The following is a 22,341-nucleotide window of genomic DNA, read 5'->3' as shown; positions in this document are numbered from 1 at the left end:
CCAGACACTGCACCAAAACCAGACACTACACAGAAAACCGACGCTGCAGAGAAGCCAGACACTGCATGAAAATCAGACACAGCTCCAAAACCCGATACTGCACCAAAACCTGACACTGCACCAGAACCAGACACTGCAGCCAAACCCGACACTGCACCGAAACCAATCACTGCACCGAAACCCAACACTGCATAAAAACCTGACCTGCAACAAAACCAGACACTGCACCGAAACCTGACACTGCACCAGAACAAGAAACTGCACCAAAACCAATCAGTGAACTGACACCCGAAACTGCACCGAATCTAGAGGCTGCACCGAAGCCCAAAACTACACCAGAACCAGAGACTGCACTGAAATCAGACAATGCACCAAAACCAGACACTTCACCGAAACCAGACACTGCACAAAAATCAGACACTGCACCAAAACCTGACACTGCACCAAAACCTGTCACTGCACCTAAAGCCGAAAATGCAACAAAACCAGACACTGACCTGAAACCAGATACTGCACAAAATATGATACTGCACCAAAATTTCATACTGGAACCACGCAAGACAATGCACCAAAAGCAGACACTGCACCGAAACCTGATACTTCACGGAATCCAGACACTGCACCAAAGCCCGACACTGCACCAGAACCTGACACTGCACCGAAACCAGACAATGGACCAAAACCAGAGACTTCACCAAAACCAGACACTGCACAAAATCCAGACACTGCACCAAAACCAGACACTGCACCAAAACCCAACACGGCACCGAAATTTGACAAGGCAACAAAATCCGACACTGCACCAAATCCTGACACTGCACTGAAACCAGACACTGTATTGAAACTAGACACAGCACCAAAACCCGGCACTGCATTGAAACCAGAGACTGCACTGAAACCAGACACTGCAGCGAAACCCAACACTGCACCAAAACCAGACCTTGGACTGAAACCAGACACTGCACCAAAACCAGACCTTTCACTGAAACCAGACACTGCACCGAAACGAAAGGCTGCACCCAAACCCGACACTGCACCAAAACCAGACACTACACCGAAACCCAACACTGCATTGAAACCAGACAATGCACTGAAACCACATACTGCAGCGAAGCCAGACACTGCAGTGAAACCAGACACTGCCGCGAAACCAGACACTGCACCAAAACTAGACACTGTACTGAAACTAGACACTGCCCCGAAACCCGACAGTGCATTGATACCAGACACAGCACCAAAACCCGACACTGCACCAAAACCAGACACTGCATCGAAACAAGACATTACACCAAAAACTGATACTGCATCAAAACCAGACATTGCACTGAAACCAGAAACGGTACCGAAACCAGTCACTGCACCGAAACCAAACACTACACCGAAACCGGACACTTCACCAAAACCAGACAATGCACTGAAACCAGACACTGCACCGAAACCCGACACTACATTGAAACCAGACACTTCACCGAAACCAGACACTGCAGTGAAACCAGATATTGCACTGAAACCCGGCACTGCACCAAAACCAGATATTGCACCCAAATCCGACACTGCACCAAAACCAGACATTGCAGCAAAGCCAGACGCTGCACCATAACAGGACACTGCACTGAAACCAGACACTGCATCGAAACAAGACATTGCACCAAAAACTGATACTGCATCAAAACCAGACATTGCACTGAAACCAGAAACGGTACTGAAACCAGTTGCTGCACCGATACCAAACACTACACCGAAACCGGACACTTCACCAAAACCAGACAATGCACCAAACCCGACACAGCACCAAAAGCAGACATTGCACTGAAACCAGACACTGCACCGAAACCAGACACTGCAATGAAAGCTGACACCGTACCCAAACCCGACACTGCAACAAAACCAGATACAGAAACGAAACTGCACCAAAACCAGACACTGCCTCGACACTGCACCGAAACCTGACACTGCATTGAAACCAGACACTGCACTGAAACCAGACACTGCAGCGAAACCAGACACTGCAGTGAAACCAGACACTGCCGCGAAACCAGACACTGCACCGAAACCAGACACAGCACCAAAACCCGACACTGCACCAAAACCAGGCACTGCACCAAAACCAGACACTGGTCCAAAACCAGAAACTGCATTGAAACCAGACACTGCACTGAAACCCGACACTGCAGCGAAACCAGACACAGCACTCAAACCCGACACTGCACCAAAACCAGATACTGCAACGAAACTGCACCAAAACCAGACACTGCACCAAATCCCAACACTGGACCAGAAACAGACACATCACTGAATCCCGGCACTGCAGTGAAACAAGACACTGCACCGAAACCAGGCACTGAACTGAAACTAGACACTACACCCAACCAGACACTGCACCAAAACAGACATTGCACCGAAACCAGACACTGCACCTAAAACTGACACTGCACCAAAACCCGACACTGCATTGAAACTATACACCGCACTGAAAACAGACACTGCACTGAAACCGGACCCTGCTCCAAAACCTGACACTGCAATGCAACCAGGCACTGCACTGAAACCAGACACTGCACTGAAAGCAGACACCATGCCCAAAGCCGACACTGCACCAAAACCAGATCCAGCAACGGAACTGCACCAAAACCAGACACTGCATTGAAACCAGACACTGCACTGAAACCAGACACTGCAGCGAAACCAGACACTGCAGTGAAACCAGACACTGCCGCGAAACCAGACACTGCACCGAAACCAGACACTGCACCAAAACCCGACACTGCACCAAAACCAGGCACTGCACCAAAACCAGACACTGGTCCAAAACCAGAAACTGCATTGAAACCAGACACTGCACTGAAACCCGACACTGCAGCGAAACCAGACACAGCACTCAAACCCGACACTGCACCAAAACCAGATACTGCAACGAAACTGCACCAAAACCAGACACTGCACCAAATCCCAACACTGGACCAGAAACAGACACATCACTGAATCCCGGCACTGCAGTGAAACAAGACACTGCACCGAAACCAGGCACTGAACTGAAACTAGACACTACACCCAACCAGACACTGCACCAAAACAGACATTGCACCGAAACCAGACACTGCACCTAAAACTGACACTGCACCAAAACCCGACACTGCATTGAAACTATACACCGCACTGAAAACAGACACTGCACTGAAACCGGACCCTGCTCCAAAACCTGACACTGCAATGCAACCAGGCACTGCACTGAAACCAGACACTGCACTGAAAGCAGACTCCATACCCAAAGCCGACACTGCACCAAAACCAGATCCAGCAACGGAACTGCACCAAAACCAGACACTGCATTCAAACCAGACATTGCAGCGAAACCAGACACTGCACAGAAACTAGACACTGCACCGAAACCCAACGCTGCATTGAAACCAGGCACAGCACCAAAACCAGGCACTGCACCAAGGCCAGAAACTGCACCATAACAGGACACTGCACCAAAACCCAACACTGAACCGAAACCAGACACTTCACCAAAACCCGACACTGCATCAAAACCAGACATTGCACTGAAACCAGATACTGCACCGAAACAACACATTGCACTGAAACCAGACACTGTATCAAAACCCGACACTGCATTGAAACCAGACACTGCACTGAAATCAGACACTGCACTAAAACCAGGCACTGCACCCAAACCATACATTGCACCAAAGACAGACACTGCACAGAAACCAGACATTGCACCAAAACCAGATGCTGCACCAAAACCAGACACTGCACCGAAAACATACACTGCACCAAAACCAGATGCTGCACACAAACCAGACACTGCACCAAAACCAGACTTTGCACCAAAGCCAGACACTGCACCGAAACCAGACACTGCACCAAAACCCGACACTTCAATGAAGCTAGACTTGCACCAAAGCCAGACCTTGCACCAAAGCCAGACACTGCACCAAAACCGGACACTGCACCGACACTGCACCAAAACAAGACACTTAACCGACACCAGGCACTGCACCTAAATCAGACACTACAGCGAAATTTGTTATTGCACCAAAATCAGACAACGCACCAAAATCAGATAATGCAAAGAAACTGCACCAAAACCAGACACTGCACCAAATCCCGACACTGCACCAGAACCAGACACTTTACCGAAACCCAGCGCTGCACTGAAAGTAGACACTACACCCAAACCAGGCAATGCACCAAAACTGGGCATTGCACCGAAACCTGACACTGCACCAAAACCAGATACTGAAACAAAATCAGACACTGCACCAAAACTGGACATCGCACCGAAACCAGACACTGCACCGAAAGCAGACATTGCACTGAAACCAGACACTGCACCAAAACCCGACACTGTACAAAAACAAGCAATGCACCGAAACCATACAGTGCACCAAAACCAGATGCTGCACCGAAACCAGACTTTGCACCAAAGCCAGACACTGCACTGAAACCAGACACTGCACCAAAGCCGACACTGCACCGAAACCAAACACCGCTCCGAAAGCAGATGCTGCCCTGAAACCAGACGCTGCACCGAAACCGGACACTGCACCAAAACCAAACATTACACCAAAGCGAGACACTGCACTGAAACCAGACACTGCACCAAAACCTGAAACTACAACTAAACCAGACATTGCAGCAAAGCCAGACACTGCACCCAAAGCAGACACTGCACCAAAACCAGACACTGCACCAAAACCCGACACTGCACAAAACCATACACTGCACCAAAACCAAATGCTGCACCAAAACCAGACACTGCACCGAAAACATACACTGCACCAAAACCAGATGCTGCACCCAAACCAGACACTGCACCAAAACCAGACTGCACCAAAGCCAGACACAACACCGAAACCAGACACTGCACCAAAACCCGACACTGCACCGAACCGGACACTGCACCGACGCTGCACCAAAACAAGACACTTAACCGATACCAGGCACTGCACCTAAATCATACACTACAGCGAAATTTGTCATTGCAGCAAAATCAGACAACGCACCAAAATCAGATAATGCAAAGAAACTGCACCAAAACAAGACACTGCACCAAATCCCGACACTGCACCAGAAGCAGACACTTCACCAAAACCCGGCATTGCACTGAAAGTAGACACTACACCCAAACCAGGCACTGCACCAAAACCGGACATTGCACCGAAACCTGACACTGCACCAAAACGAGACACTGCACCAAAACCGGACATCGCACCGAAACCAGACACTACACCAAAACCAGAAATCGCACCGAATCCAGACACTGCACCGAAACCCGACACTGCACAAAAGCAGATGCTGCACCAAAACCAGACACTGCAGCAAAACCGGACACTGCACCAAAACCAGACACTGCACTGAAACCTGACACTGCACCAAAAGCAAATATTGAACCAAAACCAGACACTACACCAAAAGCCAACACTGCACTAAAACCAGGCACTGCACCCAAACCATACATTGCACCAAAGACAGACACTGCACCAAAACGAGACACTGCACCAAAACCCGACACTGCACAAAACCAGACACTGCACCGAAACCATATACTGCACCAAAACCAGATGCTGCACCAAAACCAGACACTACACCGAAACCATACACTGCATCAAAACCAGATGCTGCACCCAAACCAGACACTGCACCAAAAGCAGACTTTGCACCAAAGCCAGACACTGCACCGAAACCAGACACTGCACCAAAACCCGACACTGCAATGAAGCTAGACATTGCACCAAAGCCACACACTGCACCCAAACCCGACACTGCACCAAAACCGGACACTGCACCGACGCTGCACCAAAACAAGACACTTAACCGAAACCAGGCACTGCACCTAAATCAGACACTACAGCGAAATTTGTCATTGCACCAAAATCAGACAACGCAACAAAATCAGATAATGCAAAGAAACTGCACCAAAACCAGACACTGCACCAAATCCCGACACTGCACCAGAACCAGACACTTCACCAAAACCCAGCACTGCACTGAAAGTAGACACTACACCCAAACCAGGAACTGCACCAAAACCGGACATTGCACCGAAACCTGACATGGCACCAAAACCAGATACTGAACCAAAACCAGACACTGCACCAAAACCAGACATCGCACCAGAACCAGACACTTCACCAAAACCCGGCACTGCACTGAAAGTAGACACTACACCCAAACCAGGCATTGCACCAAAACCGGACATTGCACCGAAACCTGACATGGCACCAAAACCAGATTCTGAACCAAAACCAGACACTGCACCAAAACCAGACATCGCACCGAAACCCGACACTGCACAAAACCAGACTCTGCACCGAAACCATACACTGCACCAAAACCGGATGCTTCACCAAAACCAGACACGGCACCGAAACCAAACACTGCATTGAAACCAGACACAGCACCAAAACCAGACACTGCACCAAAACCCGACACTGCAATGAAACCAGACACGGCACCAAAACCAGACACTGCACCAAACACGACACTGCACCAAAAGCCGACACTTCACCAAAACCGACACTGCATTGAAACCAGACACTGCACTGAAACAAGCCACTGCAGCAAAACCAGACAAAGCACCAAAACCAGACACATCACCAATACCAGAAACTGCACTGAAAGCAGACATTGCACCCAAACATGACACTGCACCAAAACCAGATACCGCAATGAGACTGCAGCAAAACCAGGCACTGCACCAAATCCCGACATTGCACCAGAACCAGACACTTCACCAAAACCCAGCATTGCACTGAAAGTAGACACTACACCCAAACCAGGCACTGCACCAAAACCAGACATTGCACTGAAACCTGACACTGGACCAAAACCAGATACTGAACCAAAACGAGACACTGCACCAAAACCAGACATCGCACCGAAACCAGACACTACACCAAAACCAGAAATCGCACCGAAGCCAGACACTGCACCGAAACCCGACACTGCACAAAACCAGATGCTGCACCAAAACCAGACGCGGCACCGAAACCAAACACTGCACCAAAACCCGACACTGCAATGAAACCAGACATGGCACCAAAACTAGACACTGAACCAAACCCGACACTGCACCAAAAGCCGACACTTCCCCAAAACCGACACTGCATTGAAACCAGACACTGCACTCAAACATGACACTGCACCAAAACCAGATAGCGCAACGAAACTGCAGCAAAATCAGGCACTGCACCAGATACCAACACTGCACCAGAACCAGACACTGCACCAAAACCGAACACTGCACCAACACTGCACCAAAACCAGACACAGATCCGAAACCAAACACTGCACAGAAAGCAGATACTGCAACGAAACTGACCCAAAACCAGACACTGCACCAAATCCCGAAACTGCACCAGAACCAGACACTTCAACAAAACCCGGCACTGCACCGAAACAAGACACTGCACCGAAACCAGACATCGCACCGAAACCCAATACTGCACCAAAAACAGATACTGCACCAAAACCTGACACTGCAACAAAACCAGACATTCCACCGAAACCAGACACTGGACCGAAACAAGTCACTGCACCAAAATCCGACACTGCACCAAAACCAGACACTGCACCGAAACCAGACACTGCACCAAAGCCAGACACTGCATCGAAACCCGACACTGCACCAAAACAAGACACTGCACCAAAACCAGACACTGCACCAAAACCCAACACTGAACTGAAACCAGACACTGCGCCAAAACCAGACACTGCACCAAAATCAGACATTGCCCTAAAACCAGGCACTGCACCCAAACCATACATTGCACCAAAGCCAGACACTGCACCAAAACCATACACTGCACCAAAACCAGATGCTGCACCAAAACCAGACGCGGGACCAAAACCAAACACTGCATTGAAACCAGACTCAACACCAAAACCAGACAATGCACCAAAACCCGACACTGCAATGAAACCAGACACAGCACCAAAACCAGACACTGCACCAAACCTGACACTGCACCAAAAGCCGACACTTCACCAAAACCAACACTGCATTGAAACCAGACACTGCACTGAAAGCAGACACTGCACCCAAACATGACACTGCACCAAAACCAGATAGCGCAACGAAACTGCACCAAAACCAGGCACTGCACCAGACACCAACACTGCACCTGAATCAGACACTGCACCAAAACCGAACACTGCACCGGAGCCAGACACTGCACTGAAACCAGACACTGCACCGAAACCAGACACTGCACTGAAACCAGACATTGCACCGAAACTCGACACTGCACCAAAACCATACACTGCTCCACAACCAGGCACTGGACCGACCGAAACCAAACACTGCACCAAAAGCAGATGCTGCCCTGAAACCAGAAGCTGCACCAACACCGGACACTGCACAGAAACAAGACACTGCACCCAAACCTGACACTGAACCACATCCAGACACTGCACCAAAACCAGACATCGCACCAGAACCAGACACTTCACCAAAACCCGGCACTGCACTGAAAGTAGACACTACACCCAAACCAGGCATTGCACCAAAACCGGACATTGCACCGAAACCTGACATGGCACCAAAACCAGATTCTGAACCAAAACCAGACACTGCACCAAAACCAGACATCGCACCGAAACCCGACACTGCACAAAACCAGACTCTGCACCGAAACCATACACTGCACCAAAACCGGATGCTTCATCAAAACCAGACACGGCACCGAAACCAAACACTGCATTGAAACCAGACACAGCACCAAAACCAGACACTGCACCAAAACCCGACACTGCAATGAAACCAGACACGGCACCAAAACCAGACACTGCACCAAACACGACACTGCACCAAAAGCCGACACTTCACCAAAACCGACACTGCATTGAAACCAGACACTGCACTGAAACAAGCCACTGCAGCAAAACCAGACAAAGCACCAAAACCAGACACATCACCAATACCAGAAACTGCACTGAAAGCAGACATTGCACCCAAACATGACACTGCACCAAAACCAGATACCGCAATGAGACTGCAGCAAAACCAGGCACTGCACCAAATCCCGACATTGCACCAGAACCAGACACTTCACCAAAACCCAGCATTGCACTGAAAGTAGACACTACACCCAAACCAGGCACTGCACCAAAACCAGACATTGCACTGAAACCTGACACTGGACCAAAACCAGATACTGAACCAAAACGAGACACTGCACCAAAACCAGACATCGCACCGAAACCAGACACTACACCAAAACCAGAAATCGCACCGAAGCCAGACACTGCACCGAAACCCGACACTGCACAAAACCAGATGCTGCACCAAAACCAGACGCGGCACCGAAACCAAACACTGCACCAAAACCCGACACTGCAATGAAATCAGACATGGCACCAAAACTAGACACTGAACCAAACCCGACACTGCACCAAAAGCCGACACTTCCCCAAAACCGACACTGCATTGAAACCAGACACTGCACTCAAACATGACACTGCACCAAAACCAGATAGCGCAACGAAACTGCAGCAAAATCAGGCACTGCACCAGATACCAACACTGCACCAGAACCAGACACTGCACCAAAACCGAACACTGCACCAACACTGCACCAAAACCAGACACAGATCCGAAACCAAACACTGCACAGAAAGCAGATACTGCAACGAAACTGACCCAAAACCAGACACTGCACCAAATCCCGAAACTGCACCAGAACCAGACACTTCAACAAAACCCGGCACTGCACCGAAACAAGACACTGCACCGAAACCAGACATCGCACCGAAACCCAATACTGCACCAAAAACAGATACTGCACCAAAACCTGACACTGCAACAAAACCAGACATTCCACCGAAACCAGACACTGGACCGAAACAAGTCACTGCACCAAAATCCGACACTGCACCAAAACCGGACACTGCACCGAAACCAGACACTGCACCAAAGCCAGACACTGCATCGAAACCCGACACTGCACCAAAACAAGACACTGCACCAAAACCAGACACTGCACCAAAACCCAACACTGAACTGAAACCAGACACTGCGCCAAAACCAGACACTGCACCAAAATCAGACATTGCCCTAAAACCAGGCACTGCACCCAAACCATACATTGCACCAAAGCCAGACACTGCACCAAAACCATACACTGCACCAAAACCAGATGCTGCACCAAAACCAGACACTGCACCAAAACCAGACACTGCACCAAAACCAGATGCTGCACCAAAACCAGACGCGGGACCAAAACCAAACACTGCATTGAAACCAGACTCAACACCAAAACCAGACAATGCACCAAAACCCGACACTGCAATGAAACCAGACACGGCACCAAAACCAGACACTGCACCAAACCTGACACTGCACCAAAAGCCGACACTTCACCAAAACCAACACTGCATTGAAACCAGACACTGCACTGAAAGCAGACACTGCACCCAAACATGACACTGCACCAAAACCAGATAGCGCAACGAAACTGCACCAAAACCAGGCACTGCACCAGATACCAACACTGCACCTGAATCAGACACTGCACCAAAACCGAACACTGCACCGGAGCCAGACACTGCACTGAAACCAGACACTGCACCGAAACCAGACACTGCACTGAAACCAGACATTGCACCGAAACTCGACACTGCACCAAAACCATACACTGCTCCACAACCAGGCACTGGACCGACCGAAACCAAACACTGCACCAAAAGCAGATGCTGCCCTGAAACCAGAAGCTGCACCAACACCGGACACTGCACAGAAACAAGACACTGCACCCAAACCTGACACTGAACCACATCCAGACACTGCACCAAAGCCAGACACTGCACAGAAACCAGACACTGCATCAAAACCCAACACTGCACCGAAACCACATATTGCACCAAAAACGGACACTGCACTGACATTGAACTGAACCAGACACTGAACCGAAACCAGACACTGCACTGAAAGCAGACACTGCACCCAAACCCGACACAGCACCAAAAGCTGGTAATGCAAAGAAACTGGACCAAAACCTGACACTGCGCCAAATCCCGACACTGCACCAGAACCAGACACTTCACCGAAACTCGGCTCTGCACCAAAACAAGACACTGCACAAAACCAGACACTGCTCCGAAACCTGACACTGCACCAAAATCAGATACTGTACCAAAACCAGACACTGCACCAAAACTAGACATCGCAGAGAAACCAGACATTGCACCGAAATCAGACATTGCACCAAAATCAGACACTGCACCGAAACCAGACACTGCACCAAAACCCGACACTGCACAAAACAAGGCACTGCACCGAAACCATACAATGCACCAAAACCAGATGCTGCACCAAAACCAAACACTGCACTGAACCAGACACTGCACCCAAACCAGACACTGCTCCAAAACCAGACTTTGCACCAAAGCCAGACACTGCACTGAAACCAGACACTGCACCAAAACCCGACAGTGCACGAAAACCAGACACTGCACCGAAACCAAACACCGCTCCGAAAGCAGATGCTGCCCTGAAACCAGACGCTGCACCGAAACCGGACACTGCACCAAAACCAAACATTACACCAAAGCCAGACACTGCACCGAAACCAGACATTGCAGCAAAGCCAGACACCGCACCCATAGCAGACACTGCACCAACACTGCAACCAAACCCGACACTGCACCAAACCCAGATACTGCAACAAAACTGCACCAAAACCAGACACTGCAACAAATCCCGACACTGCACCAGAACCAGACACTTCACTGAAACCCGGCACTGCTCCGAAACAAGACACTGCACCGAAACCGGACACTGCACCAAAACCAGACACTGTACCCAAACCCGACACTGCACCAAAACCAGGCATTGCACCAAAGCCAGACACGGCACCAAAACCAGACATTGCATCAAAGCCAGACACTGCACCCAAACCTGACACTGCACCAAAACCGGACACTGCACCAACACTGCAACAAAACCAGACACTGAACCGAAACCAGACACTGCACTGAAATCAGACACTGCACCCAAACACGACACTGCATCAAAACCAGATACTGCAACGAAACTGCACCAAAACCAGACACTGCAACAAATCCCGACACTGCAACAGAACCAGACACTGCACCGAAACCAGACACTGCACCAAAACCAAACACTGTACCCAAACCCGACACTGCACCAAAACCATGCATTGCACCAAAGCCAGGCACTGCACCGAAAACAGACATTGCACCAAAGCCAGACACTGCACCCAAACCTGACACTGCACCAAAACCGGACACTGCACCAAAACCAGACACTGAACCAAAACCCGAAACTGCACCAGAACCAGACACTTCAACAAAACCCGGCACTGCACCACATCGAGACACTGCAGCGAAACCAGACATCGCACCGAAACTGAAAACTGCACCAAAAACAGATACTGTACCAAAACCTGACACTGCAACAAAACCAGATATTCCACCGAAACCAGACACTGCACCGAAACAAGTCACTGCACCAAAAACCGACACTGCACCAAAACCGGACACTGCACCGACACTGCACCAAAACCAGACACTGAACCAACACTAGTCACTGCACCAAAATCAAACACTGCAACAAAATTTGACATTACAACAAAACCAGACAACCCACCAAAACCAGACACAGCACCGAAACCAGACACTGCACCAAAGCCAGACACTGCATCAAAACCCGACACTGCACCAAAACCTGACACTGCACAAAACCAGACACTGCAGCGAAACCATACACTTCACCAAAACCAGATGCTGCACCAAAACCAGACACTACACCGAAACCATACACTGCATCAAAACCAGATGCTGCACCCAAACCAGACACTGCACCAAAACCAGACTTTGCAACAAAGCCAGACACTGCACCGAAACCAGACACTGCACCAAAACCCGACACTGCAATGAAGCTAGACATTGCACCAAAGCCACACACTGCACCCAAACCCGACACTGCACCAAAACCGGACACTGCACCGACGCTGTACCAAAACAAGACACTTTTCCGAAACCAGGCACTGCACCTAAATCAGACACTACAGCGAAATTTGTCATTGCACCAAAATCAGACAACGCACCAAAATCAGATAATGCAAAGAAACTGCACCAAAACCAGACACTGCACCAAATCCCGACACTGCACCAGAACCAGACACTTCACCAAAACCCGGCACTGCACTGAAAGTAGACACTACACCCAAACCAGGCACTGCACCAAAACCGGACATTGCACCAAAACCTGACATGGCACCAAAACCTGAAACTACACCGAAACTAGACATTGCAGCAAAGCCAGACATTGCACCCAAAGCAGACACTGCACCAAAACCGGACACTGCACCAAACCTGTACCCAAACCCGACACTGCACCAAAATCGGATACTGCAATGAAACTGCACCAAAACCAGACACTGCAACAAATCCCAACACTGCACCAGAACCAGACACTTGACCAAAACCCAGCACTGCCCCGAAACAAGACACTGCACCGAAACCGGACACTGCACCAAAACCAAACAATCTACCCAAACCCGACACTGCACCAAAACCAGGCATTGCTCCAAAGCCAGACATGGCACTGAAACCAGACATTGCACCAAAGCCAGACACTGCACCTAAACCAGACACTGCACCAAAACCGGACACTGCACCAAAACCAGATACTGAACCAAAACCAGACACTGCACTGAAATCAGACACTGCGCCCAAACGCGACACTGCACCAAAACCAGATACTACAACGAAACTGCCCCAAAACCAGACACTGCACCAAATCCCGACACTGCAGCAGAACCAGACATTTCAACAAAACTCAGCACTGCACTGAAACAAGACACTGCACAGAAACCAGACACAGCACTGAAGCTAGACACTACACCCAAAGCCAGACACTGCATCAAAACACGACACAGCAACAAAACAAGACACTGCACCAAAACCAGACACTGCACCAAAACCCAACACTGAACCGAAACCAGACACTGCACCAAAACCAGACACTGCACCAAAACCCAACACTGAACCGAAACCAGACACTGCACCTAAACCAGATACTGCACCAAAATCAGACACTGAACTAAAATCAGACATTGCACCAAAGCCAGACACTGCATCAAAACCAGGCACTGCACCAAAACCCAACACTGCACAAAACCAGGCACTGCACCGAAACCATACACTACACCAAAACCAGATGCTGCACCAAAACCAGACACTGCACCGAAACCAAACACTGCACTGAAACCAGACACTGCACCCGAAACCGACACTGCACCAAAACCAGACACTGCAATGAAACGAAACACCGCACCAAAAGCAGATGCTGCCCCAAAACCAGACGCTGCACCGAAACCGGACACTGCACCAAAACAAAACATTACACCAAAGCCAGACACTGCACCGAAACCAGATACTGCACCAAAACCTGAAACTACACCGAAACTAGACATTGCAGCAAAGCCAGACACTGCACCCAAAGCAGACACTGCACCAAAACCGGACACTGCACCAAACCTGTACCCAAACCCGACACTGCACCAAAACCAGATACTGCAATGAAACTGCACCAAAATCAGACACTGCACTAAAACAAGGCACTGCACCCAAACCATACATTGCACCAAAGCCAGACACTGCACCGAAACCAGACACTGCACCAAAACCCAACACTGCACAAAACCAGACACTGCACCGAAGCCATACACTGCACCAAAACCAGATGCTGCACACAAACCAGATACTGCACCAAAACCAGACTTTACACCAAAGCCAGACACTGAACCCAAACCAGACACTGCACCAAAACCCGAAACTGCAATGAAGCTAGACATTGCACGAAAGCCAGACACTGCAGCCAAACCCGACACTGCACCAAAACCAGATTCTGCAATGAAGCTGCACCAAATCCAGACACTGCAACAAATTCCAACACTGCACCAGAACCAGACACTTCACCGACACCCGGCACTGCTTCGAAACAAGACACTGCACAGAAACCGGACACTGCACCAAAACCAGACAAAGTACCCAAACGCGACACTGCACCAAAACCTGATACTGCACCAAAACCTGAAACTACACCGAAACTAGATATTGCAGCAAAGCCAGGCACTGCACCCAAAGCAAACACTGCACCAAAAACCAGACACTGCAACAAATCCCAACACTGCAGCAGAACCAGACACTTCACCGAAACCCGGCACTGCCCCAAAACAAGAAACTGCACTGAAACCGGACACTGCACCAAAACCAAACAATGTTCCCAAACCCGACACTGCACCAAAACCAGGCATTGCTCCAAAGCCAGACATGGCACCGAAACCAGACATTGCACCAAAGCCAGACACTGCACCTAAACCTGACACTGCACCAAAACCGGACACTGCACCGAAACCGGACACTGCACCAAAACAAAACATTACACCAAAGCCAGACACTGCACCAAAACCAGACACTGCACCAAAACCAGATACTACAACGAAACTGCCCCAAAACCAGACACTGCACCAAATCCCGACACTGCAGCAGAACCAGACACTTCAACAAAACCCGGCACTGCACCGAAACAAGACACTGCACCAAAACCAGACAGAGCACTGAAACTAGACAGTACACCCAAAGCCAGACACTGCACCAGAACCAGACACTTCAACAAAACCTGGCACTGCACCGAAACAAGACACTGCACTGAAACCAGACCCTGCACTGAAACTAGACACTACACCCAAAGCCAGACACTGCATCAAAACCAGACATTGCACCAAAGCCAGACACTGCACCGAAACCAGACATTGCACCAAAGCCATACACTGCACCCAAACCCGACTCTGCACCAAAACCGGACACTGCACCAACACTGCACCAAATCTCGACACTGCACCAGAACCAGACACTTCAACAAAACCTGGCACTGCACCGAAACAAGACACTGCACCAAAACCAGACATCGCACCAAAACCCAACACTGCACCAAAAACAGATACTGTACCAAAACCCGACACTGCAACAAAACCAGACATTCCACTGAAACCAGACACTGCACCGAAACAAGACACTGCACCAAAAACCGACACTGCACCGAAACTAGACATTGCACCAAAGCCAGACACTGCACCAAAACCAGAGAGTGAACCGAAACCAGACTCTGCACCAAACCCAGACACTGCATGAAGAGCAGACTCTGCACCGAAACCAGACACTGCACCAAAACGCAACACTGCACCAAAACCAGACTCAGCACCAAAACCAGACATTGCACCAAAACCAGACACTGCGCCAAAACCCGACACGGAACCAAAACCAGACACTGCACCAAAACCAGACACTGCACCAAAATCAGACACTGCACCAAAACCAGACACTGCACCAAAAGCCGACACTGCACCAAAACCCAACACTGCACCAAAACCAGACACTGCACCAAATGCAGACCCTGCACCAAAACCAGAGAGTGAACTGAAACCAGACACTGCACCAAAACCAGACACTGCACCAAAATCAGACTCTGCACCAAAACCAGACACTGCACCAAAACCAGACACTACCCCAAAACCAGACATTGCACCAAAACCAGACACTGTACCGAAACCAGCTGCTGCACAAAAACCAGACACTGAACCAAAACCAGGCACTGCACCGAAATCAAACACTGCACCAAAATTTGTCATTGCAACAAAACCAGACAACACACCAAAACCAGACACAGCACCGAAACCAGACACTTCACCAAAGCCAGACACTGCATCAAAACCCGACACTGCACCAAAACAAGACACTGCACCAAAACCAGACACTGCACCAAGACCCAACACTGAACCGAAACCAGATACTGCACCTAAACCAGATACTGCACCAAAATCAGACACTGAACTAAAATCAGACATTGCACCAAAGCCAGACACTGCACCGAAACCAGGCACTGCACCAAAACCCAACACTGCACAAAACCAGGCACTGCACCGAAACCATACACTACACCAAAACCAGATGCTGCACCAAAACCAGACACTGCACCGAAACCAAACACTGCACTGAAACCAGACACTGCACCCAAACCAGACTTTGCACCAAAGCCAGACACTGCACCGAAACCAGACACTGCACCCGAACCCGACACTGCACCAAAACCAGACACTGCAACGAAACGAAACACCGCACCAAAAACAGATGCTGCCCCAAAACCAGACGCTGCACCGAAACCGGACATTGCACCAAAGCCAGACACTGCACCTAAACCTGACACTGCACCAAAACCGGACACTGCACCAACACTGCACCAAAACCAGATACTGAACCAAAACCAGACACTGCACTGAAATCAGACACTGCACCCAAACGTGACACTGCACCAAAACCAGATACTACAACGAAACTGCCCCAAAACCAGACACTGCACCAAATCCCGACACTGCAGCAGAAACAGACACTTCAACAAAACCCAGCACTGCACCGAAACAAGGCACTGCACAGAAACCAGACACAGCACTGAAACTAGACACTACACCCAAAGCCAGACACTGCATCAAAACCCGACACTGCACCAAAACCAGACACTGCTCCAAAACCCAACACTGAACCGAAACCAGACACTGCACCAAAACCAGACACTGCACCAAAACCAGACACTGCACCAAGACCCAACACTGACCCGAAACCAGACACTGCACCTAAACCAGATACTGCACCAAAATCAGACACTGCACTAAAATCAGACATTGCACCAAAGCCAGACACTGCACCGAAACCAGGCACTGCACCAAAACCCAACACTGCACAAAACCAGGCACTGCACTGAAACCATACACTACACCAAAACCAGATGCTGCACCAAAACCAGACACTGCACCGAAACCAAACACTGCAATGAAACCAGACACTGCACCCAAACCAGACACTGCACCAAAACCGGACACTGCACCAAACCTGTACCCAAACCCGACACTGCACCAAAACCAGATACTGCAATGAAACTGCACCAAAACCAGACACTGCAACAAATCCCAACACTGCACCAGAACCAGACACTTGACCAAAACCAAGCACTGCCCCGAAACAAGACACTGCACCGAAACCGGACACTGCACCGAAACCGGCACTGCACCAAAACCAAACAATCTACCCAAACCCGACACTGCGCCAAAACCAGGCATTGCTCCAAAGCCAGACATGGCACCGAAACCAGACATTGCACCAAAGCCAGACACTGCACCTAAACCTGACACTGCACCAAAACCGGACACTGCACCAACACTGCACCAAAACCAGATACTGAACCAAAACCAGACACTGCACTGAAATCAGACACTGCACCCAAACGCGACACTGCACCAAAACCAGATACTACAACGAAACTGCCCCAAAACCAGACACTGCACCAAATCCCGACACTGCAGCAGAACCAGACACTTCAACAAAACCCGGCACAGCAACGAAACAAGACACTGCACTGAAACCAGACCCTGCACTGAAACTAGACTCTACACCCAAAGCCAGACACTGCATCAAAACCCGACACTACACCAGAACAAGACACTGCACCGAAACCGGACACTGCACCAAAATCAGACAATGTACCTAAACACGATAATGCACCAAAACCAGGCATTGCACCAAAGCCAGACACTGCATCAAAACCCGACACTGCACCAGAACAAGACACAGCACCGAAACCAGACACTTCACCAAAGCCAGACACTGCATCAAAACCCGACACTGCACCAAAACAAGACACTGCACCAAAACCAGACACTGCACCAAGACCCAACACTGAACCGAAACCAGATACTGCACCTAAAACAGATACTGCACCAAAATCAGACACTGCACTAAAATCAGACATTGCACCAAAGCCAGACACTGCACCAAAACCAGGCACTGCACCAAAACCCAACACTGCACAAAACCAGGCACTGCACCGAAACCATACACTACACCAAAACCAGATGCTGCACCAAAACCAGACACTGCACCGAAACCAAACACTGCACTGAAACCAGACACTGCACCCAAACTAGACACTGCACCAAAGCCAGACACTGCACCGAAACCAGACACTGCACCCGAACCCGACACTGCACCAAAACCAGACACTGCAATGAAACGAAACACCGCACCAAAAGCAGATGCTGCCCCAAAACCAGACGCTGCACCTAAACCGGACACTGCACCAAAACAAAACATTACACCAAAGCCAGACACTGCACCGAAACCAGATACTGCACCAAAACCTGAATCTACACCGAAACTAGACATTGCAGCAAAGTCAGACACTGCACCCAAAGCAGACACTGCACCAAAACTGGACACTGCACCAAACCTGTACCCAAACCCGACACTGCACCAAAACCAGATACTGCAATGCAACTGCACCAAAACCAGACACTGCGACAAATCCCAACACTGCACCAGAACCAGACACTTGACCAAAACCCGGCACTGCCCCGAAACAAGACACTGCACTGAAACCGGACAATGCACCAAAACCAAACAATCTACCCAAACCCGACACTGCACCAAAACGAGGCATTGCTCCAAAGCCAGACATGGCACTGAAACCAGACATTGCACCAAAGCCAGACACTGCACCTAAACCTGACACTGCACCAGAACCAGACACTTCAACAAATCCCGGCACTGCACCGAAACAAGACACTGCACCGAAACCAGACACGGCACTGAAACTAGACACTACACCCAAAGCCAGACACTGCATCAAAACCCAAAATTGCAACAAAACAAGACACTGCACCAAAAGCAGATGCTGCACCAAAACCCAACACTAAACCGAAACTAGACACTGTACCAAAACCAGACACTGCACCAAAATCAGACACTGCACCGAAACCAGACATTGCACCGAGACCCAACACTGCACCAAAAACAGATACTGAACCAAAACCCGACACTGCAATAAAACCAGACATTCCACCGAAACCAGATACTGCACCGAAACAAGACACTGCACCAAAAACCGACACTGCACCGAAACTAGACATTGCACCAAAGCCAGACACTGCACCCAAGCCCGAAACTGCACCAGAATCGGAAACTTCACTGAAACTGCACCAAAACCAGATGCTGCACCAAAACCAGACGCGGCATCGAAACCAAACACGGCACTGAAACCAGACACAGCACCAAAACCAGACACTGCACCAAACGCGTCATTGCACCAAAAGGCAACACTTCAGCAAAACCGACACTGCATTGAAACCAGACACTGCACTGAAGCAAGCCACTGCAGCAAAACCAGACAAAGCACCAAAACCCGACACATCACCAAAACCAGACACTGCACTGAAAGCAGACACTGCACCCAAACATGACACTGCACCAAAACCAGACACCGCAATGAAACTGCATCAAAACCAGGCACTGCACCAGATACCAACACTACACCAGAACCAGACACCAAACCCGGAACTGCACCGAAACAAGAAACTGCACCGAAACCAGGCACTGCACTGAAACTAGATTTACACCCAAACCAGACACTGCACCATAAGCAGACATTAAACCGAAACCAGACACTGCACCAAAACCCAACACTGCACCAGAGCCCGACACTGCACCGATACCACATACTGCACTGAAATCAGACATTGCACCGAAACCCGACACTGCACCGAAACCATACACTGCTCCAAAACCAGGGACTGGACCGACAGAAACCAAACACTGCACCAAAAGCAGATGCTGCCCCGAAACCAGACGCTGCACCAACACCAGACACTGCACCGAAACAAGACACTGCACCCAAACCCGACACTGCACCACATCCAGACATTGCACAAAAGACAGACACTGCACCGAAACAAGACACTGCATCAAAACCCAACACTGCACCAAAACCCCACACTGCACCAAAACCGGACGCTGAACCGAAACCAGACAATGCACTGAAAGCAGACACTGCACCCAAACCCAACACAGCACCAAAATCAGATAATGCAAAGAAACTGAACAAAAACCTGACACTGCGCCAAATCCCGACACTGCACCAGAACCAGACACTTCACCAAAACCCGGCACTGCACCAAAACAAGACACTGCAACTAAACCAGACACTGCACCGAAAACTGACACTGCACCAAAACCAGATACTGTACCAAAACCAGACACTGCACCAAAACTAGACATGGCACCAAAGCCCAACACTGCACCAAAACCAGACTCTGCATCAATACCGGACACTGCACCAACACTGCACCAAAACCAGACACTGAACCAAAACCAGACACTGAACTGAAATCAGACACTGCACCCAAACCCGACACTGCACCAAAGCCAGATACTGCAACGAAACTGCCCCAAAACCAGACACTGCACCAAATCCCGACACTGCACCAGAACCAGACACTTCATCGAAACCCGGCACTGCACCGAAACAAGACACTGCACCGAAACCAGACACTGCACTGAAACTAGACACTACACCCAAACCGGACACTGCAACAAAACCATACATCGCACCAAAACCCGACACTGCACCAAAACAAGATACTGAACCAAAACCCGAAACTGCACCAAAACCAGACATTGCACTGAAACCAGACACTACACCGAAACCAAATACTATACAAAAACCGGACATGGCAACAGAACCAGACATTCCACTGAAACTAGACACTGCACGGAAACCAGACACTGCACTGAAACCAAGCACTGCACCAATTCCCGACACTGCACCACAACCAGACACTTCACCAAAACCCAGCACTGCTCCGCAACAACATATGGCACCAAAACCGGACACTGCACCAAAACCAGATTCTGCACCCAAACCAGACACTGCTCCAAAACCAGACATTGCACCAAAGCCAGACACTGCACCGAAACCAGACATTGCACCAAAGCCATACACTGCACCCAAACCCGACTCTGCACCAAAACCGGACACTGCACCAACACTGCACCAAATCTCGACACTGCACCAGAACCAGACACTTCAACAAAACCTGGCACTGCACCGAAACAAGACACTGCACCAAAACCAGACATCGCACCAAAACCCAACACTGCACCAAAAACAGATACTGTACCAAAACCCGACACTGCAACAAAACCAGACATTCCACCGAAACCAGACACTGCACCGAAACAAGACACTGCACCAAAAACAGACACTGCACCGAAACTAGACATTGCACCAAAGCCAGACACTGCACCAAATCCCGACACTGCACCAGAATCGGAAACTGCACCGACACTGCACCAAAACCAGACACTGCACCAAAACCCAACACGGAACCAAAACCAGACACTGCACCAAAACCAGACACTGCACCAAAATCAGACACTGCACCAAAACCAGACACTGCACCAAAAGCAGACACTGCACCAAAA

Source organism: Cetorhinus maximus, chromosome 13 (genome assembly GCF_964194155.1).
Source record: "Cetorhinus maximus chromosome 13, sCetMax3.hap1.1, whole genome shotgun sequence".
Taxonomy (NCBI): domain Eukaryota; kingdom Metazoa; phylum Chordata; class Chondrichthyes; order Lamniformes; family Cetorhinidae; genus Cetorhinus; species Cetorhinus maximus.
The sequence above is the reverse complement of the archived record's forward strand: the minus strand, read 5'-3'. Positions refer to the sequence as shown.